General features: G+C 39.8%; 1 protein-coding gene across 7 annotated transcripts in view; it reads left to right on the plus strand.

The window, feature by feature from the left end:
* The window catches only part of EMB1417 (Pentatricopeptide repeat (PPR) superfamily protein), a 279,888-nt gene that overhangs the window by 174,370 nt on the left and 81,126 nt on the right, over positions 1–24,392 (plus strand). The gene's annotated exons all lie outside the window — the stretch shown is intronic.

Genomic DNA, 24,392 nt, shown 5'->3' on the forward strand with positions numbered 1-24,392 from the left:
CTGATATAGCAGAAACCTCTAGTGGAGATGGTATATCTACTATCTCATACAGATCATCAACTCCTGTGCTAGAGGATGCACTTGTTGAAATGGGACCACGAGATCGTAACATATATCTGCCACATCGATCTGAAGACATCTCCTATAAGTGAGTGGCAACTGTGGCAATGCTAGAATATATCTGACTGCTAATTGTATCATCGGGAACAGTCATACCTGTAGCAGCCATCTGTGGAGCTCTCGGCATGACCAAAAGGTTTGGACTCACCATTGCCCATTTATTAATGGTGGCAGGAGTGTCCGCAAGTCTAAATCTCTCTGACAATCTACCGAGGCCCAGTCCAACATTACTTGGAAAATCTGTATAATTGACATCATGATGTAAATGAAATTCTGCAAACAATTGTTTGCAGAAATAAAGAGGAAACTCATCCTTTTGTGGTCACCTGTGATGCATAGCTAACCACTGAGGATATATAAATGGTGCAACAAGTTGATCTGCACACTTCATAGTTGAATAACCTCTAACCCTAGGCCTATCTGTATAAAAGGGAAACATAGTCTTCACCATAGCGATGGAGACCTCACCATCAATTTGTGTATACTTCATAGTGCCAGTGACACTGTGAGAAAGGGAAGAGTAAAAAGTCTCAATACTGATATCATTAAATGGGTTGTACGTCTCTGTCATCTCAATCATATGGCATAACTCATCTTTCATAGAAATAATCTTCTCCCTATTAGGGAGAGTGGTAGAAACCAGCAGTGTAGAATCAAGATACTCTATAGCACAAGATAACCTAGCAATAGTATCTGTAAACAAATGCTGCCTCTCCTTAGAGGATGATATCGGTCTACTTGCTGTGCCTGACTCAACACTACGACCCCTTCCCTGAACACTAGCCTCCCCTAAGGACATAGGTGCTTCATCAGTACGAGATGCCATAATGATATATGCAAAGAAGATCTCTATCTAATAATGCAAAATTAAGATATACATGTAAGTACATATAAAACTGAAAGTTAAATTTTATTTAGTACATGTAACTCATGTATGTGAACATCTAGCTCAAATATGTACATCTAGCTCATGTATGTGAACAAAACATATGCACATGTTATTTAGTACATAGGTTTACCATGTTAATGTTTTCTAAAATGTAACTAATTTTTAGCTATTTTGAGGTCTTAACAAGTTTTCGAAGTTTCATGTACATGTTATTATAGTTTTCAAGTTTTCTAAGTTTGAAGTTGGTTAAATTTTAAGTTTTCAAGTTTGAACAACTAGAACTTATTATAGTTTAGTTCTGCCTAATGTTTCATGTTACATGCTAGTTATCTATATAGGTTTGTACCATGCTAATGTTTTATCAAATGTAATTACTTTAGTTATCTAGGTCTCAACTTGAATTTTCTATATTTGATGTAAAATCTACATTTATTATTAAATAGATATTTAATTAAAAAATACTATATAGTTCTTTATCTAACATATTGATCTAACTATATAAAAAAAATTAACTAGTTTAAATAATCAACTACTAAAACACTTAAAATATAATTAATTTAATAGCTAAAACACTTAAAAACAATTAATTTAACTAATGCTAACATGTAATAACCTATGTTCCCCCGAGTTTCCAGGACGGGGACGGCAGGGGACAGCGGGATGAGTTTTCGGGACGGCATTTTTTTTGTTGATTTTGGGGACGGTGGGGGACGGCAAATGGGGACGGCAAAAGTGACATTTTTTTTAGTTTTTTTAATTTTTTGCGTGTTAAAAAATTGGGGACAGATGCAAGTCCCCAATGAAGTTTCCGGGACGGGGACGTCCCCGTCCCCAAAACGCTGGTTTTTTTGGGGGGGACGCGTCCCCGGGGAACATAGGTAATAACTAAAAAACAAAAAGAAACCACTTACCGGTTACGGTTGAAACACTTTGACCACTGTTGGAAACTATTATAGTAAAAATGACCATCTACAAGCAGTTTTTCCTTTTTTATAATACTGCCAAGGTTACAACCGAAACCATTTCGGCTGAAAGGGTTTCAGCCATAACCCCACTGGCCACATAGGCGCGGGAAAGTGCCACGTCTATACGACTAAAGGGGATTCGGTTGTAACCCTTTCGGCCATAACCCTGCTGGATATCCCAAAGGGTGACACAGATCTATGCTTTTACCCGAAATACAACTCAAGTATAAGAAAGGAAAAATACATATTGGAAGGTGACTTAAATGTTGTATTTCATATATATATTCTACTAAATTGAAGAGAGTGAGATTGACTTGAAGGCAAAGATGGGGAATTACGTGTTCATGTATATTTTGGAATCATAAACATGAGAGAAAATTAAAACTTTCAAACTTAAATAGGAAAAAAAATAGTTTTTATTGAGTTTGAGCATTCAAACTTTCTCAAACTTGGCTAGTTTGGTGAGCGTATGAGACTTGACGAATCTCTCCCAAGATTGAGTCCAAATTCGAGTCTGGGCCCCCTCAAATTCACTGAGGGTCACCCAACACAGACTCACCAAGTCTGTAATAAACCTGTTTGGTTATGGCTCAAACAATCATCAATTTTCGAACTAAATAGTGGTTTTATATTTCATCAAACAATTGGTGAGCAATTTGGCTACCACTGTGTTGTGTTCGTGTTTTGTACCACTACATAACATATTAGCAATTGAATATTTGATATGGAGTATCAAACACACAATTCCTCTCTTGAAAAGTTAATACTCATGAAGTCATAAGCAAAACTTCAATGTTCCTTACACCTGTGGATACTAACTTGGTATATCGATGTGATTTGTTGGTAATCACATAGACGGCCTAACACTATTTGTTTGAGGACAACTTGGATTTTTGGTGGAACGATGGTGATGGTGATTCTGTGTGAATGCCAGATGATGTTGATGGAGGAGGTGATGGTGATGGAGGGTGAATGTTCTTGTGACTTATGCCTTCCTAACTTTCCTCTTCAAAACTCCAACTCCTAAACTACTTACTATTCTACTCCTACTCCTATGAATGGAAAGATTAGCAAATGAATGGGGATTGAATCTACTGAAAGTTAACTAGCGCCTCCACCTCCATAGACGCAATGATTCAAAAAAATGAACTAGTTTACCACACAAGGCTTCCCAACAAGCCACTAGGATGCTAGTGGCCTAGTTATAGATCCCTATCAAACATCTACTAATACTACCATGCAACTATCCTTCTACTTTTAATCTTACTTAGCAACTTGAAATGAAATCTATTTTTAACATCTTAAAAAAAAATCTAATTCTAACTATTGGAAGTAAAAACAATGCAATAATACCAAAAGTTCTTAATCACCATGCAAGTCACAACAATGAGAAAGAAAAGCAATTTGGCATTATTTTAGCAACAATTTTTCCCGACCCTTTACAAATGAGAGCAAATGGCCTTATATAGAGGCTAGAATTTACAACCGACGGTAGAGATAAAGAGGCAAAATTGACGATCCAGATTGCATCCTAGAAACCCTAATTAGGGTTGCCACCCCATTAGCCATTGAGAAGACGCCACCTCATCAATGGACCAATGAAAAAAAGGAAAAGTGGCAACCAATGAGAAGGCACCAAAATGGTAGCCAATCAGAATTAGACACTTGTCCTATCCTAGAAAAAAGAGAATTTCCACTTGGGCTTACATGAAATGATCTTCTAATATAAATCTCCCTTTTTCTTTCATCCTTTTAGCCAAGGCAATGGAATTAGCTAGCCTTTCGTTGACTTCCTCCATGGGAGGACAAGGTGTATGTCTCATCTCGAGCACAGTTGAATTCATCCTACTGCTTGCTGCTTGTAGTGTCTTCTCATGGTCTGTCTCATATTCCTTGGCATATCCGATAAAGGCATTGAGGGAGGCAAGGGTGCCCAAATGTTTGTTCTTGATAGCAACCTTCCCTAACTCATCCAATCTTGATCCCAACTTTATCTCATTGATGCTCTCCTCTTTGATATCTTCAAAATCAAGTGTCGCCCCAACATCGCTCATGATGGTTGAAATGAAAGTGTCAAAGCCTGGGCGGTGTTGTGCCATCACATTTTGTATTTCCTCTAATGTTCTCAATCTGGTTGTCAAGGCAACAAACCAAGACCCAATCGTACTCAATCCTCCTTCATCATCCAACTTGGCCCTTTCCAAATATTTTTCTGGCAGCCCAATGAATGTTTGTAGCTTGGGAATGGCTAAGTCCTTGACTGGAAGGAAATCCTTCCACTCTACTTCAAATATTCTGAATTTGTCTCTAACAGTCACTAATGACTAGAATGTCGAGATAAAGGAAGGCAAGAATTTTCGCCTGTCTTGGATTGTATCATGGATCCAATCCTTGACTTCATGCAGCTGAGCCGATATCTCTTCTATGTTGCTCCTGCTATCTTGAGGAAGGGCTGCCTGGTGCAATTGTTGGATAGGCTGGCAATCTCTCCAATATTTGTTTTCGGCCTCCAACTTTATGATCCTTTCATTTGCCTTCCTCAACCTTTCTCTGATTGAAGCTATACCCTCTTGGATCTCCTCACATTTCATTTCATCGGTGTTTCTTCCCAAGTTATGCTCCACTATTTCATATTCCTAAGTTGTAATCTCATCCAATGCCTTCTTAACCATTGGTATAACAATCTGAACCTTTCGGTGACCATCATTGTCGCTCCTAATCACCTTTGTCATTGTTTTTGCCATTTTTTTTTGGTTCTTGCTATCACCGTTTTCCATGAATCCTTGGATGTCTTCAACTGTTCAGGCAGTTACTACCTCGCCTCTTGGCATAAGCATTTGCCTTAACATAGTGGTTTGGTGTATCTCCCCAAATCTGGATTTGGTTCAATTAGCCGATCATCACCAATGGCCACAATCGCCTGGCTTATTTCCTGAATATCAATTGGCCCATCTTCTTCTCCACTAATAACTGCCATATCATCTCCACGCTGATTCCCTGAGAGAGGAGAGTACTCGGTGCTATCACTGTAACCATTTGATTTTGAATCGGAGCTCACCTCCACCGCGGCCCTTTGTTCACTTGTGTTATCTTCTTGGCCTCTAGCCTCAATTATGCTTTCCCTTGATGGCGCTACATTCTATCTCTTTGCTGGAGGTTTCGGATGTTCTTTGCTTTTCTCAACCTCCAAAGTTCTCTTCTTGTTTCTAACTGTTTCTTGCTGCTGGCTACTTCCTTCATCCCTCTATTCGATTGATTTCGGTGGCTTCTCATAAGTAAGGTGTACCTTTCGACTTTGCAATTTCCTCAACTTCCCATTGTACCATGACTTGGTATGAAAATCTACTGCTCTTGTAACTGCCTCCAAGGAAGGATCTTGGTGATCATTCCAATCCACTGAATTCAATTCTGTACCCTCCACTGTATTATAATTTTCTCTCAACGCATTTTCATCATCTTCCAGTTGATCGGGAATATCAAGGCCTCTCCATCTGATATCTCTCATCATGTTCACTGACAATCTTAAGAAAGCTAGCTTCCTCACATGAAAGTCATGTCGTGCATTGGCCTAGAAATTTTCTATAGTAGGAACATGTTTGAATGTATTTCCATGAGATGCCTTGATAATACCATTAGGATCGAATCCTTGCCTTGCTCTATACCATCCTAGATGATACCATTCCAATTCTTTCTTGGTAGCTGCAAAGGCGACAGGATTGGGGCAACTATCATTGCCAATTTTGAATGAGAAGGTAATGCGTGTCTCAGCTTTGAGTTTCATCATTCTGTCATAATGCTTAAGTTGCCTAGCCAACTCCATCAAAAGTACCTTGTTGGTTGGGTACCTTGGAAGTCTCTTGGGACATACTGTGCTTCTTGCTACTCTAATGTATGTGAATTGCAAAAACTGGATGAACCAACTCTCATATTTCTTAATCTTTGCTTTTGCTTTTGATCAGAGCCTCTTAGCAGATGTCCCTTGTAGTACCGTTACTGTCTTCATGGCAAAGGCGTCACAAAATATTTTATAGTCTTTGTTGTTGTGCAAATGAAGTTGTGGATAGCATTCATGCACCAAACATTGCCCCGGCCCATTACCAATTTTTCCTAAGGCCTTAAGTCCCATATTTTCATTCAGCCTTGCAATCAAATAGAACAGATAGGACGCCATATAGAATTGTTTTTTATTTTGCACGGTCCTAAGTTGCAATTCTAGATTCTCACTTATGATCCTAGCCCAATCAAATCTTCTTTACCCTTTTTCAATTTCATCAATAAAGAAGTACATCCAGTTTTCGAATTGCATACCTTGAGCTAGGCCCATGATTTTCCTGAGAAGCACAACGAGGTTGTCATACTCTGATTTGAAGTCTGACACGGTAAGCTTGAATGATCTGGTGACTCCTTTTTTTTCGTGTAGCCAATCCTGCTTTAGATGCATGAAATAAGCCTCTTGGTTATCCTGAAATGACTTGGTCACCTGGTCCATCATTACCATTGTCATGCTCTTGTACTAGGGAATGTTAAATGCTTCTTCGATCACCTGTCCGCCAATGTTGGCTAACACTCTTTCCCCTTCATCAAAAATGATGGATTTGCTAACCAAATCAAACATGGATGCACATTCCATAATCAATTCTGGGCAAGGCAAGGTAGGAGGGAAGGCCGCTACGTGTACAATTCCACTTTTGTAAATCTTCTTTGCCATGGGGGATTGTCCTTCCTTTAGTCTGTCCTTTACCTATATCATGTTCACTATACTGATATTGGTATCGGTTATTCACCTCACTTTTGAGAAGCAGGTGGTCTTGGGCATCATGTCCTCTTTGTCTTTTTTAATATTTGTTCCCTCTGGGTTCTTGCTTGCACTGACATCTACCATTCTAAACACTTATTTTCGCCCCTTCATTTTAAGTGATATGGACTACCCTTATCGATCTCCAACCTTCTTTCTATCGGTGGATTCTAACTTATTTCTGCCTCGCCAAGTGTTATCACTACATTTATCAATCTCCAATCTTCAACTTAGGGGTGAGACTACCACTTATTTCTGCCCCTTCGTTACCTTAGGATGGACTACACTTATATCTCCCAACTTCATTCCTAGGGTGGTCTAGCTTATTTCTGCCTCGCCAAATGTCCTATCATGGATTCTACACTTATCTCTCCAATCTTCAACCTATAGATGGGATGATGAAGTGGTAGATGATGAATGCAAGAAGAGCACAAGAGAAACAAAACAGAGCAAGAACAAGGAGTGAAATCCGCTTAAGAACCACCTTTCAGCTCTAGAATGAATTGAATTTACCTTTACCAATAGCCAGATCTTCTTTGAAGTTCGGATCAAACCTAAGAATTCCAAGCTTCCTTGCAAAATCAGAATTGTAGGCTCTTTGAAATTACCCACACCTTGCCAACAATCAGATTTCAATCATATATTTCCTCCTCCAAATAAAAATTTGCCCAGATCTGATGTAAAATGGCAGCCCCTTTGCAAGAAAAAAGTCAGTCCACTAAATTGCCAAGGTAAGAGGAAGTGCAGATCTGCCCTAATAAAATCGCCAAGCAAAAAGAGATGCCAACAATGAAAATCTGCCCTTGCACAAAACGCCAAAATCTGGAAAAAGTCACCCAAGGAAGGAAAATTCGCTGCCCTCTTGCAAAATCTCCAAACACATGCAAATCTGCTCCTTGAAATAATTCATCCAAGGCATGTGAAATCTGCTCCAAGCTAGAAGAAAATTTCCAAGCAAAGGCTGCCTAAGAAAATTGCCAAGTAGAAGAGATGCTTGTGGTGGAATGAGAAATGGGAGAGGGGGGAAGCCTTCTTATACCCAACTCCACACACTCCTCCAAGCTGGCTGACTAGCCCTGGGAGAGAAAGAAAATTTAATTAGTGCCTTCAATCATTGCCCAGATTAAATGCCCAGCTAAAAGTTAATTTTGCCTTAATGAAATTTGCATTTTTAATTGCCGGTTAAGACCAAAATTGCAAAAATAAAATTAATAAAGCCTTGGAGATGTTAAACATTTCATTTAATAACATTTTAGGTAATTAAAATATAATTTAAAATCGAATTTGGCAAGCCAAAATCAAATTTTCAATTTTAATTTACCAATCTTTTTAAATATTTTAAAAAATCTTCAAGGCAATTTTAACCTATTTAATGCCAATTTTTGCAATTTAATCCAAAACCAATTTTGCAATGCACTTTTAATTTTTTAACAAAAATAAATCATTTCTCTAGGATCCAAAATCGATTTTCCTAATTCAGTTTCAACATTACAAAATCAAATTTTCCCCAAAAAATTAAAATTTTCTAAAACAAATAAATCTAAAAAATTTCATTTTGAAAATGCTAAAGATTGTATAACTTCATCCAATTTTCAAAATAAAACTAAGTCCACGAAATTTGTAAATTTATCCTGCCGGGTATTATTCTAACCATCGAAAAAATGTTATCTTTGAAATCGTTTGGCCTAAGGATAAAATTACAAGTTTTGGAAAATCAAGTTAAAGCCGGGCAAAAAACAAATCTAACCTCCTCCCTCTTGGCCCGGAGGTGTCCAAGGCGTAAAATTTTCTAAATCTAAAATTTTTGGACATCGTCAAAAAAAATTTGTCAAGGCAATCAAGAAAACTGGGGTCCCCAAAATTTTGGGGCGATGGTGTGAGAACCTCACAACACACTGTGTATATGGTTTCTAACTTTCTAGCACAATACTAGGGTATGTAATGAACTACTTACAAATACTAGATAAATCAAACATCAAAGGCTCTTGCATAAGTGAATACCAAACAATTGATTTATCACTTCTACCTTATTTGTTTGCATACATAATTCTGAAACTGTTCTATAACCACTACTACTGAATTGTGAATGCAATAACTAGAATGTCATGTCCCCTCCCTCGTGCTAGTTCTATTGCGCCGGGTTAGTCTATCTTCACATCCGGACAGATTAATGGCATCACCAGTTAGGATGCCTGCTAGTCACAAGGGAGATCTATCTTAAGTCATCACTTAATGTATTAAAAGTGCTTTAATAAAATCATCGTAATAGTGAATGTAATGTTCCAAGCGGTCGGAATGTACTCTACAATCTAGTAAGGTCATCGTATTACTGTCACAGGCTGATGCCTTTAAAATATATACTCATCACCATTTGGTAACCTCCCCTTCTCATCATTGGAGGACGAATATAAGGAAGGCATCACCTTACGGGTTGTCATCGCCATGGTATATTGGAGATTGTGGGTTGCAGCAGAAATCAAAGAGGCTAGGCACTCATAGCATAGTCGTCTTAGATTCCACAACAAGGGGAAAAGCTACTGGTTGCTCAACTTTCGGTAAGGATACATTCTAGGTCGTATCCCATACACCAACTTACGAGGCGACTGACACAAGGCTGCTATCTCTAGTGGTCATGGCTTAATCCACACCCACCATAGGAGTCGAGTTCTCTTCAACGTCCGGGTTTCAACAACAGTTAGTAGTCAGGCTGTATACTGGTATCATTGGAAGATTGATTGGTTGTTACTGGTTCCAAGACATATTAGCAGCATCAAGTCGAGTCTATTCATTCTCTTCTCACTTTGTAATGTTTATTGTTTATCTGATGCTAGTAAATGAATGAATCACATCTTTAGACTGTAGTTTTAAGTACTTTGATTTATTGGTATGAATATAATGTTGTGATGAGCCTGTATTCAGCCTCAAAGTCTAGATTAGATTGAATGCATTGGCATCTTGTTTGGCATGTTCATAACTTTTACTCCATGAATAGCAAAGAGTTGGAATAGTAATACGTGATTGTCAAGTGCTGGTTGTGTTACAAACTGTTTGAGGAAATTCTTGACAATTTTTAGCTCAATATTTTAACACAAATCCAACAGAGTTTATTACAATGGTATCAGAGCCACAAGACTTGTCATCTTGTGGGAAAAAAAGAATAATTGCAGACTGATTTTTTCCAAAAAATGACAGCTAGGAATGAGTAAAAGGCATTATAAAATCAGTCATCTACAGCGGGAACAAGCAGGTTCTTCAGAACATATTGAGATCGAAGATAGTTATTCAGTGAATGAGGAATTAATTTTTGGAACAGGTGAACAAACTAAACAAACTAAACAAGTTGATCATTTTGGACAGGTAGAACAGGTAAACAATATTCAAATGGCACATAATGAAATTGAATAGGAAAGGGAAGTACGAGAAACATTGCAGGCTATTAGAGATGGGCAGAATAACATAGTTGATGCGCTTCAACAACTTGCAATTGATATACATCAATTAGCTCCTATTAATAGGAGAGCCTTGAGTCACTAATAGTGGAGGAAATAGTGTAGTTGGATCACCTCGAGCTGTTAGAGCTCCTGCATGTAACATTGATAAGCCTTTAATGTCAATGTATAATGCAGAAGAAGAGGCAACACCACCAGCAACACCAAATTTACTACCGGACAATGTTATGGTAATGTATGATGAATGAGATTTGTTTCTCGATCGTATTAAACAAAATTTGACCTTTGTCTAGTACCTAAATCAGAAAAGGGAGTTAGATAGACAACAGCAACATAAGAGACCTAGAGCACCAAGGAGATACCTAAAGCATGCTATGAATAAGTTATCTCTCCCTACCTTTGATGGCAGCAGTAAAACATCCGCTCGAGCTTGGATTGACAAGCTTGATACCTACTTGACACTCAAACCCATGGCAGAGATGGAAGCCATTAGATTTGCCACAATGCACCTTGAGGGAGTAGCGTATGATTGGTGGCATCATGATTTAGTCACCTAGGATCATGGTCTCATAACTTCATATGATATTTTAAGCTCCAAGCTGATTACTCGCTTTGAAAAAAAGGATATTGAAGTTTGTTATAGGGATTTGGCTTAGTTATGACAGAGAGGGTCCTTGGATAACTTCATTGATGAGTTTTAGTGGATATCAGTGATGATACCGGATATGACAGAACAACATAAGGTGATGTTCATAAAAGGGTTACCGAATAGGTTTAGGGGTTTGGTTAAGGTTCTTAAACCGAACACCTTGGATGATGCGATTAAGGTCCCCCATGATTTGGACTCATCTTCTTCACTACTGCAACCACCGAAGAAACCCTATAAAGGGTCTACTTCATTCCAAGGGAACAAAAACCAGCAAAAACCAAATCCTCCTAGATTGAATTTTGAGACACGTAATGGAAGAAATTGTGCTTCACTTGGAGGGAACCTTGGACTCTTGATCACAAATGCCTTGGTAAAGGCAAGATTCACTATGTTGAGGTTCTTTCAAAGGATGAAGGAGAGCAGTAGGAAGGTAGTGATGTTGAGGACAGCAAAGAGGAAAAGGTTGAGGAGCAACCTCTTAAAGATAAAAAGAAGAAAATCGCTACTGAACAGCTTTCTGTTATAGCCACCCTTTCTAGTGATCCAACATGTCATCCTTTTAGGGTGAAGGGTGTTGTTAGAGGACAACGCATTGTTTGCCTTTTGGATACAAGAGCATCCCATAATTTTATCAGCGCATGGATGGTATCTAAGACAGGATTGCAGACAGTTGGCATACCCGAGTTCGAAGTGAAGATAGCAAGTGGTGAAGCTTTGAGTTGCACAAAGAAGGTATCCAATCTTCAGATACAGTTTGATGATTATCTTTTAGAGACTGATTTTTATGTCGTTGATTTGGATGGGTTGGATGCCATTTTGGGTAGACAGTGATTAAGGACTCTCCGCAGGTACACCTTTGATCACGAGACAATGCAATTGGAATTCTTACAGGGTGATTGGTTGACAGTCCTAAAGGCCATACCAGATAGTGGACCCATGTTGATAACAACTCATAGGATGGAAGCCATTTTGAGGCACGATTATATCGAGTGGGCGACAGAGTGTTTCATCTCTTCCAAGGAGACACAGGATGTAGGACAATAGTACCATTATGACATCTAGATGGTGATTGACAAACAAAGGAGGCTATTTGAGGATTTACCCACAGGTATCCCACTAGATAGAGGGTTTGAGCATATCATTGAGCTAGAGGAGGGCGCCAAATTCGTCATTACCACTCCTTATCATCACCTCAGGCATTACAAGGAAGAGATAGAGAAGACGATTAAGGAACTACTAGATATGGGACATATCAGGCCCAACTCCAACCCTTTCACCTCTTCAGTAGTGTTGGTTGAGAAGAAGGATGGCACCCTTCAGATGTGTATTGATTACCGCGCCCTTAATAAGAGAACCATTAAAAACAGGTATCCGATTCCACCCATTGATGAGTTACTGGATGAGCTTCATGGAGCTGTTTATTTCTCGAAGATAGATCTTCGATAGGGGTACCATCAGATACGAGTCCGGGAAGAGGATGTGCATATGACAACTTTCAGATGCCATTACAGACATTGTGAGTTTTTGGCAATGTCATTTGGGCTCACTAACGCACTAGCTACTTTTCAATCATGCATGAACCACATCTTTAAAAAGTAGCTACGAAAGAGTGTGTTGGTCTTCTTTGATGATATATTGATCTTTAGCAGGACTTGGGAGGAACATTTGCAGCACCTAGATGAGATCCTCAGAATCATGGAAGAACACTCTTTATTTGCAAAGGAGTCTAAGTGCGAATTTGGATTTACTAAGATTCTCTATTTGGGTCACATGATTGGTGCAGAGGGAGTTAAGGTGCACTAGGAAAAGATACAAGCAATTCTTGATTGGCCACCACTGAGAGATGTATTTGAGTTGCGGGGTTTCCTTGGCCTTTGTTCTTATTACAAGTGATTTGCTAAAGGTTTTTCATAGGTAGCGGCCCCCCTTACCGATCTGTTAGGAAAGGGGCATTTAGATGGACAGAGGATTCAGAGGCAGTCTTTGATAGACTGAAACAGGTGATGAGCACGTGCCCGGTTTTGGCACTTCTTGATTTTTCTAGACCCTTTGTTTTGGAGTGTAATGCTTCAAGGAGTGGAATCAGGGCAGTTTTGATGCAAGATCATCATCCCATAGCTTTTGAGAGTTAGGAACTTAGGGGCAGCGAGCTATTATATTCTACCTATGATAAAGAAATGCTGGCCATAATGCACGCTTTAGCCAAGTTTGGACAATATTTGGTAGGAAGCAAGTTCACAATAAAGATGGATCATAACAGCCTGCGTTACTTTTTGGAATAGAAGGAGTTGAATGAAAGACAACAAAAATGGGTCAGCAAGGTTCAAGCATATGATTTTGACATTGAATATGTCAAGGGGAAAAATAACATAGTTGCTGATGCACTTTCTAGGAGACCCTCATTGATGGAGTGTTGTACCATTTCCGAGATTTCAGCAAATTGGAGGTCCCAGTTGTTAGTTGAGTATTCTAAAAATATTCACACCTGTCAGATTATGGATGGTATACATCAAGATGATCGGTACAAGGTAATGAATGACATCATATATTATAAGTATAGAATCTACTTGGTACCAGAATCTAAACTCAAATTGAAAGTTTTCCCACCATACATGATGCACCTACAATAGGCCACCTTGGGTTTTTTAAAACCTATAGGTAGATTAGAGAACGATTCTCATGGAAGGGGCTTAAAGACGATGTTTTGCAGCACGTTAGAGAGTGCTAGACTTGTCAGCAAAACATGTCAGAACAGGGCTTCCCAGCAGGTTTACTTCAGTCTCTCCTTATTCCAGCTCAGAGATGGGAGAGTATATCCATGGATTTTATTACCAGGTTGCCGAGGGTCTAGGGCAAGGATTGTATTTTTGCAGTGGTAGACAGATTGATTAAGTTCACACACTTCTTCGCTATTGCATCGGATTGGTCAGCCTCTCAAGTGGCAGACTTGTTCTTTCGAGAGGTTTTTCGTCTTCGTGGATTACACAGGACTATTGTGAGTGACAGAGATTGCAGGTTTCTCAGTACCTTTTGGCAGGAAGTTTTTAGATTGTCAGGTACCGAGTTAACACCTAGCACTAGTTATAACTTGTAGACGGATGATCAGATCGAAATAGTTAATAAATGGGTGGAAGGTTATTTGAGAAATTACATTGCAGGTCAGCAAAGAGCATGGGTCAAATGGTTGTATTTGGGGAATTATTTCTATAACTTCACATACCATATGTCCATTTGGATGACTCTTTTCCATGCTCTTTATGGCTACGAACCCCTCTCTTTCGCTGATTTGGCCTTCTAGGTCAATAGAGCGCCCTTAGCCAAAGATTGGATTTTGGATCAACAGAATATCCTCAGAACCCTTAGGGATAATATTCAGTAGGCACAGAACGAACAAAAGTTATATGTTGATCGCCATTGTATTGAGCAAAGCTTTGAGATTGGTGACATGGTTTATCTTTGTCTAGAGCCATATACACAGAGCTCCCTGAAGAAAAGTGGGTCAAAAAAGCTTAAACCTAGATTTTACGGACCTTATTGCATCACTAGGAGAGTTGGCGAGGTTGCTTACGACCTGGATTTACCTAGTGAAAGCCGAATCCACAACATATTTCACATCTCATGCCTCAAGAAGGCAATTGGTCAACAGATTGTTCCTTCAAAGGGTTTGCCTCCACTTGATGAGGAGGGTAAGCTTGTTTTGGAGCCGACAGAGGTGGTTGAGACCAAGGAAAGGAAGCTACGAAATAGGTTCGTCAGAGAATATCTAATCCACTGGAAAGATCTGCCATATGAAGAAGCCACTTGGGAGGGTGAATCTATTTTGCAGCATCCAACATTGAGATTGCTTAAGGGCAAGCAATCTTGGGAATGGAGGATTGTAATGTCCCCTCCCCCACGCTAGTTCTATGGCACTGGGTTAATCTATCTCCACATCCGGATAGACTAATGGCATCATCAGTCAGGATGCCTGTCAGTCACAAGGGAGATTTATCTTAAGTCGTCACTTAATGTATTAAAAGTGCTTTAATAAAGTTACTTTATGTTTTAAAAGTCATTTACTTAATAAAGTGACTTAAGTGACTAGAGGATGAATTTAGAGTTTTATCCCACATCTCTTATTCCAACACTTTTCCCTCACTTCGAGGTTATAAATAAGAGACTCCATCTTGGGGTTTGGACATAAGAAGTTATGAACACAATATATTGAAAATTATGGTTGCTTAATGTGATAGGTAAACTTTGAGGACGGAATCCCTTGAGTTGTTTGAGGAAGTTGGATGTCACCCCAATTCCCTCTTTGGAGTTAAAACACATTCCAGGCAGAATTCGGCAAGGAGGAATGTGATCCCAGTTTGGACAGATTAGAAGTATAGTCAGAATTTACAGTGAAATATGAATGTATTGATTATCCTACCATATGTGTGAGCAATAGTTAGCCGACTAAGTAAGACAATGTTTAGATTAAGGATTGCAAGTGAGAACAGTGCACGTAATGTTCCAAGTGGTCAGAATGTACTCTACAGTCCAGTAAGGTCATCGTATTACTGTCACAGGCTGATGCCATTAAAATATATGCCCATCACCATTTGATAACCTCCCCTTCTCATCATTAGAGGACATATATAAGGAAGGCGTCACCCTATGGGTTCTCATCGCCATGGTATACCAAAGATTGCGGGTTGCAGCAGAAATCGCAGAGGCTAGGCACTCATAGCATAGTCATCTCAGATTCCACGACAAGGGGAAAAGCCACTGGTTGCTGAATTTTCGACAAGGATACATTCTAGGCCATATCCCTTACACCAACTCACGAGCTGACTCACACAAGGCGGCTATCTTCAGTGGTCACGGCTTAATCCACACCCACCATAGGGGTCGGGTTCTCTTCAACGTTCCGGTCTCAGCAGCAGTTGGCAGTCAGGCTGTGTACTGGTATCATTGGCAGATTGATTGGTTGTCACTGCTTCCAAGACATATTAGCGGCATCCATCAGAGTAGGGTCTGTTGATTCTCTTCTCATTCTGTAATGTTCATTGTTTATCTGATGCTAGTAAATGAATGAATCACATCTTCAGACTGTAGTTTTAAGTACTTCAATTTATTGGTATGAATATAATGTTGTGATGAGCCTGTATTCAGCCTCAAAGTCCAGATTAGATTGGATGTATTGGCATCTTGTTTGGCATGTTCTTAACTTTAACTCCATGGATAACAAAGAATTGGAACAGTAATACATGATTCTCAAGTGCTGGTTGTGTTACAAACTGTTTGATGAAATTATTGACAGCTTTTAGCTCAATATTTTAACACAAATCCAACAGAGATTATTACATAGAACAATGAGACCACTGTCAACTATGCAATTATTATTTCCCTATTGCATTGAAAATTATATCAATAATTTGGAACCTGATTGGATAATGTCAAATGACAATACAAAGATAATCCATCCACAAATATATGCCTGTCGTACCAATTTATGAAATGCAAGTTGACTGAAATCTACGTGAGTGCAACTGCAGACCTTTCAAAGACAGATCACAAGCCCTTCTCCTTGCCTGATATACAATTCTGATTATCTAAATACGCTGCCATTGTCCTCTAACACCAAGCCGAAGCCCTGAATATTTGAAGCACAGCCTTCCCAAGCACCTGCAATTTCTAGAAATGCAATTGCAGGTCACACAAACAAGCCTCCCATCCTTAAATGGTGACATCTAGACCTAGTAAAGGTTGGAGACGTTGATTTAGTTCCTACACTGCCACCAATTATAATCGACAATCTTTATTCCTCAGATCGAACCTCAATTTGCAGCTGTGGATTCGATGTGATACATGTGAGCAAAGTTCTCCAATAATTGATCTCCTTAGATACAGTTAGAACAGTAGGAGAAAAGAAAATAGTTTTACCTCAAAAACTATTTGCAAAGCAATCCTGGAAGAAAATCTCAAATTTGAATCTACAATACTTCAACTGTAGATCCAATCGAACAACTCATAATTCAGACCCTTATACTTCAACAAGGACACAAAAAATCAGAACTCATAAAAAACTACGAAGGCAACAAATGAAAATAAATTATCCAAGCATGCTTTTCTCAACAAATGGGCTTATATTTTTAACCTCCGGATTCCCCTTTGTTGCCAAAATGTAACTTCGCTCAAGAAGCTTCACCACACAACATTAATTAGAAGCTTCCATTAGATTCTTTCACTTGACTTGGCTTAACTAATTAATAAATGACTCTTTCCAATGATAACTCAACCCTTAAGTGAAATTATAAAGTTCAATTCTAACTTTATAATAAGCCATTTAATTATTTAATAATAATCTGGCCACTAATAAGATAATAACTCCCAAAATACTCATCATTTAAATATGCCGTTTGAAATAAGAGTTATACCTATTATTTCTCCATGTGACCAAATGCACTTTTCAAAAATAGAAAGGGTCCATCTCAATCAACACCAACTTACCAAAAAATAGTAGGTACACGAAACTAAGCCCAAACAAAGTCCAACTTGAGCCAAACGAAGACCAACCTATAGCTTACTGAATTGTGGAGAAAATAAGACCCTCCCAAGCCAAGCCACTGCCTCAAAAGTCCCTCTATCCACAACCTACGAGGATCACAATAATAGGCTAATCCTTGAAACTCTGATGCTAGCAAAAATGGGGACATTACAAAGTCTTGGCGAGTCCCGACGAGTTTGGCAAAATAAGTTCATATAGGTGGAGGTGGCGGATCACTAGAAGAATGCTACAATTTAGCTATTTTTGTCCTTGGTTTTAAAGTCATATCTAGTTTGTCAAAGAAAGTTCATTGTAATGTTTATAGCATAGATCTCAAGAGACTTGTCTCCTAACCCCTAACTCGCATCTTGGAGACAAAGACTCATTTCCAATACCTAAGATGTCTTTGGAAATGTCTCGACATGCAGGATTCTTCTAGCCACCATCTCCCACTATTTGTAATGTCTCCCAACTTGAAATTGACATCTCTCACTAGAAAACTTAGGGATAAGGTGTTATAAAAAACCCTGATTCTTATCATTTATCACCACAGACTTGTAAAATCATTAGTACTTGTTTTCAATTAATGATAATGATAGCCACTATAGTGTTTTGGTAAATCTCCTGAATTGCCTCTCTAAAAAACCTCACTAACGGTGTTCATTGTTCAATTATGCACTTTTCTTGTAGTGTGATGATTTTATAACCATTGTTCTTTTAAAGAGGTCTTAAGAATGGTAATAAGATATCTTTGCATAACATTAATTCATTTGTTGGAAATAATGGAAGCCACTGAGTACTCCAGCCTTCTCAAATATCTTATAGGGACACATCCATACAAAGCTTCTCCACTCTTAGAAGAACAATATTAAATTTCTTATAGTGAGGCATCTTCTATCCTTTGGCATGTGTATCAACATCAAACTATCAATATTTTTGAATTTCAAAATGTAATGATAATCTTGTTGTCGGTAAAATGTATAGTGTAGCCGACGGGTAGAGTAGTATCCGAACGGGCGCGTGACGCTTGAGTCACCCCTTCGGAAAGGTATATGTACACGTCCGAGATGGACTTTGGAAGCATCATTGTAATCGGAAATCATTGTAGTCATTGTAATCTGCAAATGCATGCATGAATAAAGTACCTGTTCGGAATTGAATCGTGTTATACTTGTGTTGAACTTCTTACCCTATGCGGTAAACATTTGGCGCTGTTGCTAGACATACCTAGAATGAAGGAATGATATGAAGATTGATGCCGAATTTGCCAAACAAAGATTGGAATAAGGTGAAAGATAAGAATGAACTAAGTACAGCAAAAGAAATTTTAATCTTAACACAGCAAGCAGAACGCAGACAGAGACTTCAGCAGATTGCCGAGGGGCATCGAAGGGGTGAAGAGGCACAGACGGAGGGAGTGCACTCACCTAGTAGGCTGAGGAGTGCCGAGGAATTGCTGGAAGAAACTCGACAATGCTTGAATTTGGTGGAGGAAACAAGGGAAGAATTCCTTAACCTGTATACGCTGAGGGGAGAGTGTCCGAATGGAAGGGAATCAACTCGCACGGCTCGGAGTGCCGAGGGAGCACGAGCGTGGAGGGATCTCTTCGTTCCTGACACACCAGACGAACGGATACAGGCGGAGAATAGAACATCACTTGAAGACCTCTCACCAGACAACGCGGTTGTTGGGAACAAAATTGTTGTCCAGAACAGCGCGGGAGTCCAGAACAGCGCAGGAGTCTAGAACAGCGCGGGAGCACAGAACAACGCGGGAGTCCAGAACAGTGTGGGAGCACAAAACAGTGCGGGAGCTCAAAATAGTGCGAGTACACAAGTACCTCAGAATCAAAGACAAGTAACGATGGCTGGCCCTAAAGAAAAGTTACCCAAGTTTCACGGTGATGGTTCAACAGATCCTATCAGACATTGTAAAACGTGTGAAACCATATGGACGGCAAATGGTGTGACGGATGAGGATGATTGGGTAAGACAATTTCCAGCGACCCTACGGGGTCTGGCAATAGACTGGTTTTCTGACACTAGTCCTAAGAAACTTAATACATGGGAGAATGTTAAAAAAGAATTTATCATAGAATTCAGATTACTCCGAGATGATAATGAAATAGTGGCAGAAATCTACAGCACCAAACAAGGAAAAAATGAGACAGTTCGAACCTATGCTAGGCGACTGAAGGAATTGATCGGAAAGATGGAGAGTCAACCAGCGGATGGGTTGAAGAAACGGTGGTTCATGGAGGGGCTACGGCCGGCTCTTAAAAAGAAAATGAAGATTGTACCACCGGCATCGTACATCGATGCGTATACTTGCGCTATGGATTTGGAAAGTGAACAGAAGACGAGTAAGAAGAAAAAGCATAAGTCCTCAATTCAGATGATTCATCCTCGGAGAGTAGTAGTAGTGATGAGGAATCAAACAAGAAGGTGAAAGCGCTACAGAAAGACATGCTACGGATGATGGAAGAATTCAAAAATTTGAAAAAGAATCCAGATACAGTAAAAGGAGAACTGTGGTGTATAGATTGCAAGGAGGACGGACATACGAAGGGTTCATGCCCGAAGAAGCAGTTTTGTGACATCTGCCAGGTGGCGGGGCATTCCCTGAAAGAGTGCCCGTTTAACTTGAAAGCAAAAGGACACCAACAGGTGTTACTCACGCAGGAAGCGTCGAACAATAGCAATAACGCGGGCAATGATGCAACTTCAGGTGGATATAGAAATAACAATAGACGCGGAAGGGGCGGAAGCAATAACAACAACCATGGAGGCCGAAGTAGAATACAATATGATGCAAGTGGAAGGCCGATGATACAATGCCGGGCATGTAATCTTTGGGGTCACTTTGCAAGGGACTGTACTACGAAAGAGGCGCCCCAACTACTGTGCAGATGGTGTGGTCCAGGGGACCATGAAGATTCGAAATGTCCTAAACAAAGTGTAATTTATTAAGTATTGAAACAAGTAACGAGAACGTTTTGGCGATCACACGGGAGCAGGTGAGGAAGGCAAAATATCCGAATGCGGAAGAAGAAAATGAGAGGTTACAGAAAGCCCAAGCGGAGATAGAAAAGAAGATGATAGCAGAGAAGTCACAAATAAAATACACTACTATAATTCCGAAAAGAAACTTGGCAGAACAAAGTATGGTGAAACAGATAATGCAAATGGAGGTGCCAGTTAAATTAAATGATCTTCTTATTACCATACCACAGTTACGTACGGCTATTATAAATATGACACCGTCCCCGAGAGTAACGGAGGAAGCAAAGGATATTACGGAAACAACCACAGCAGCAGCAACAGATCCGATGTTACTAGCACTTACAACAGGTAGACATCCAACAGTGGTGGAGATGGGCATTCTGGGTACGGTGCTAACAGATACAATAGTAGACGGAGAATCGGGAGTGAATGTGATGCCGGAAGATATCTGGGAAAAACTTGGACAACCAACACTATGGCCACCCACCTTTCAGTTACTAACAGCAGATCAACATGGGATAAAACCCTTGGGCACTCTGATGGCGCAGCCGGTAACAATTGGGACACAACCATTTTTGCTGGATTTTGTAGTCATTCCATTAAAGAGAAGGGAGGTAGGAGATTTATAATCGATTTGCATACACAGATGGTAGGAGAAGAAGCCGTGTCGTCGGACTCAGAAGGCGATGGCGAGAGTGACGACGAAGGGAAAAGAAGGATGGAACCAGATGATGAAGGGGTATTGAGACTAGAAGGAGGCTCAATTGATGACGACTTAGACTTCGTGAATGGACTGCTGCATTGGCAAATGGAAGACTATGAGGTCTTACCGAGCTGCAATATTTTGAGTGTCGAGGAGGGAAAAGAAGGCCAGGAGTTTTCGAAGGAGTACAGTGAACTGAAGGAGGGGGAAGCGCAGGTGGATGAAACACCTGCCCATACGTTCAGTGAAGATAAACCAATAAAATATGAAGAGCCGACAGTGAAAGCAATGAACTTGGGTGATGAAGAAAATCCGAAGAACATTCTTGTAGGAAATGATTGGAACCCAGTATTGAAGGTAGCAGCTTGGACATATAAAGACTTAAAAGGAGTACCACCAAAGCTATCTGTCCACCAGATACCATTAATTGAAGGTGCGGTACCTGTACAGAAGCGGCCGTATCGAAGGAATAAGAACTATGCAGCATGGGCCATGAAAATTGCACAAAACAGGTGGAAGGTATGGCGTCAGAAGCGTTTAAAATTAAACAATCTTCAACCCGGCTAGTTAGTACTGAAGTATAACAGACGGAATGGAATCAGACTTGGGAAGTTCAAAGTCAAATGGGTCGGACCATACAAGATACGAGAAGTTGGATATAACGGGACAATTAAGTTATGGACACTCAATAGGAAGGAAGTAGCAGCCAATGCAGTAAATGGTTCGAAATTAAAAGTCTACCATGAAAGAAATAACGCACCTCCGTGGACAAACAACTGAGAAAAGAACAACTGTAAATATTGTATATATGTAAATACTGTACATATGTAAGATAAGAGTTAAACACAAATTTTGAGTGCCACTGCGAAGTAATAAAGTAAAGAGAAATGTGTAACAAATGTTGTACGGGCCTTGAGGGATATATTGTGCAGGAGTTAAAAACACTGTACGACATCTTGGGAATGGAAATCAAGAAGACTGTATTGACACTGAGATATACGGACTTAAGGAGCAGATCAGGCAAAGAACATAACAAGAACAGGCTAAGACCTGTATAGCCAGAGGAAGTAGGACATCATATATTATAGACCGTACGACCACCACAAGAAGACCGTACGACCAAGAATGTCAGTACCGTACGACTAGCACAAGAAGACCATACGACCAAGGACGTTAGGTATTATAGACCGTACGGCCAACAAGGAACAGAGGTATGGTTGAACAAGTTGTTGTACGGACAATGGATAGACAAGCGTACGGCTGGGAGAGCTCAGTAAATAAGAGTTTTGATGACCGTACGGCCTCGTTGAACGACCGTATGGCCTCAAACGAAGTTATGTTGGAAATAATAATAAAGAAAGCTTAAAATTTGACATGACCGTACGGTCACTAGATGACTGTACGACATTGAGTTTTTTTAAACCGTACTGGAACATATCGTAATGTACGGAAGATAGACAGTACGACCCCAAGTGGAAAAGACCATACCGTACGGTGGAATAGCGAAGGGTGCAAAGGAAGACCATACGGGCATAAGGCAAGTTGAAAGACAGAGAATCATCGATGTCCGTACGGCCCAAAACATAAGGGATAGCGCAAGAAGACCATGCGGCCTGCTCGTACAGATTGAGGGCAAAGTGAAAAAGACCGTACGGTCTCAAGACGCTAAAACGCCATCGTACTGAGTGGTGACCAGAATAAAGCCGCAAGGAAAAGAATAGCCAGAGACGAAGGGTATCAGGAAAGGAAGAGGAATTGCTATAGCCGATTCACAAAGTAAGTCTGCAGGAAAGAGCTATAAAAAAAAAAAAAAAACGTTGACAAATCAAGAATGCTCAGAATTAGTATCAGATGATGCCATAGGGAAGGGGAAGCATCAGCGATTGCCAGAAAGAGTGTAGAATTAGTAGGAAATGACAGAAATAGTGTGTTCCGTGCAGTTTTGTGTGGGTTTCAGAGTGCTAATTTGGTCTTGGGCGCATCCGAGGCGCTGCCCCTCGACCCCGCCGGGGGCGTTGCCCCCTGGACCCCCAGTCGTTGCGGATATCAGTCATGTGAAGTGTGACTAGTTGATGAGACCTAGAGCTGTTGCTGTAGGCATGAGTGTTTGTGTGTCAGAGGAGGCACTCGGAGTAGGTGTTGGGCATGAGGCTGTCTTGGTGGATGCGTAGAGAGCTCGGGAGGAGCTGATCATCTAGTTGAAGGCAGTATGGTGACACTTGGCTCAGTGTAACTAGGAGTTGGAAACAAAGAAAACAACACAGGTGGCTATCAAGGTCAGCTAAGGAGATAGTATTGTGTTAGCAGAGGCTACAGATACAACGTGGGTTGGAGACCAGTTTGGTGTAGGCATAGGATGAATGTGAAAGTGATGCGACAGAAACAGATCTATCTTGTTGTAGTTAGTCAATTAATATATTTTGTTGTTAATTTGTCTCAGATATTTTGTAATTGTCGTTCGGACACGACCTTTCTTTTGGGGGGGGGGATGATGTTGTTGGTAAAATGTATAGTGTAGCCGATGGGTAGAGTAGTATCCGAACGGGCGCGTGACGCTTGAGTCACCCCTTCGGAAAAGTATATGTACACGTCCGAGATGGACTTTGGATGCATCATTGTAATCGGAAATCATTGTAGTCATTGTAATCTGCAAATGCATACATGAATAAAGTACCTATTCGGAATTGAATGTGTTATACTTGTGTTGAACTTCTTACCCTATGCGGTAAACAATTCTAACATGAAATATTTAATGAGTTTTGTACTCTGACTCTTCGACACAATGGCATTTGACATTTGTGTTTTTAAAGTTTTAGACTTCACCTCTATTCTTGTTTTGAAAGTTCTATGCCATGGTATTTTTTAGAAATTTTAAATGATATTTAAAAAATTAGAATCTCTATGTTCCTGGTCTCCTTTTTATGAATATTAGCTGTACCAGTACCAGTGCTAGTCTTTGGTGTGTCCAAGTACCCATCTCTTGACAACCTTGGTTTATAGGCTTCTATTTGAAGTTTATAGGCTTATTTGTTCCATTAAAAGATTTTAATTTTTAGTACTTTTCAATGTTTTTGTGTTTTTTCTGAGATTATTTTTTTGGACTTCTGAGTACTTCGAGTTTGAGCATGTGAACTATGCCTAAAATATCATCTTCTCATAAACTTTGTCTCCATTCACAAGCCAAAGAAACTTGTAACTCTGTCCCAAAATAGCTAAAGAAAATGGCTTAAGTATGAACATGTCCGATAAACTACCTGGAATCCATAAGAGGTTTAGGAGGAGCATTTTGATGCTAAGGTGATGAA

The sequence above is a fragment of the Cupressus sempervirens genome, chromosome 8, assembly GCF_028749045.1.
Source record: "Cupressus sempervirens isolate cs-2001-9-10 chromosome 8, ASM2874904v1, whole genome shotgun sequence".
NCBI classification, from domain to species: domain Eukaryota; kingdom Viridiplantae; phylum Streptophyta; class Pinopsida; order Cupressales; family Cupressaceae; genus Cupressus; species Cupressus sempervirens.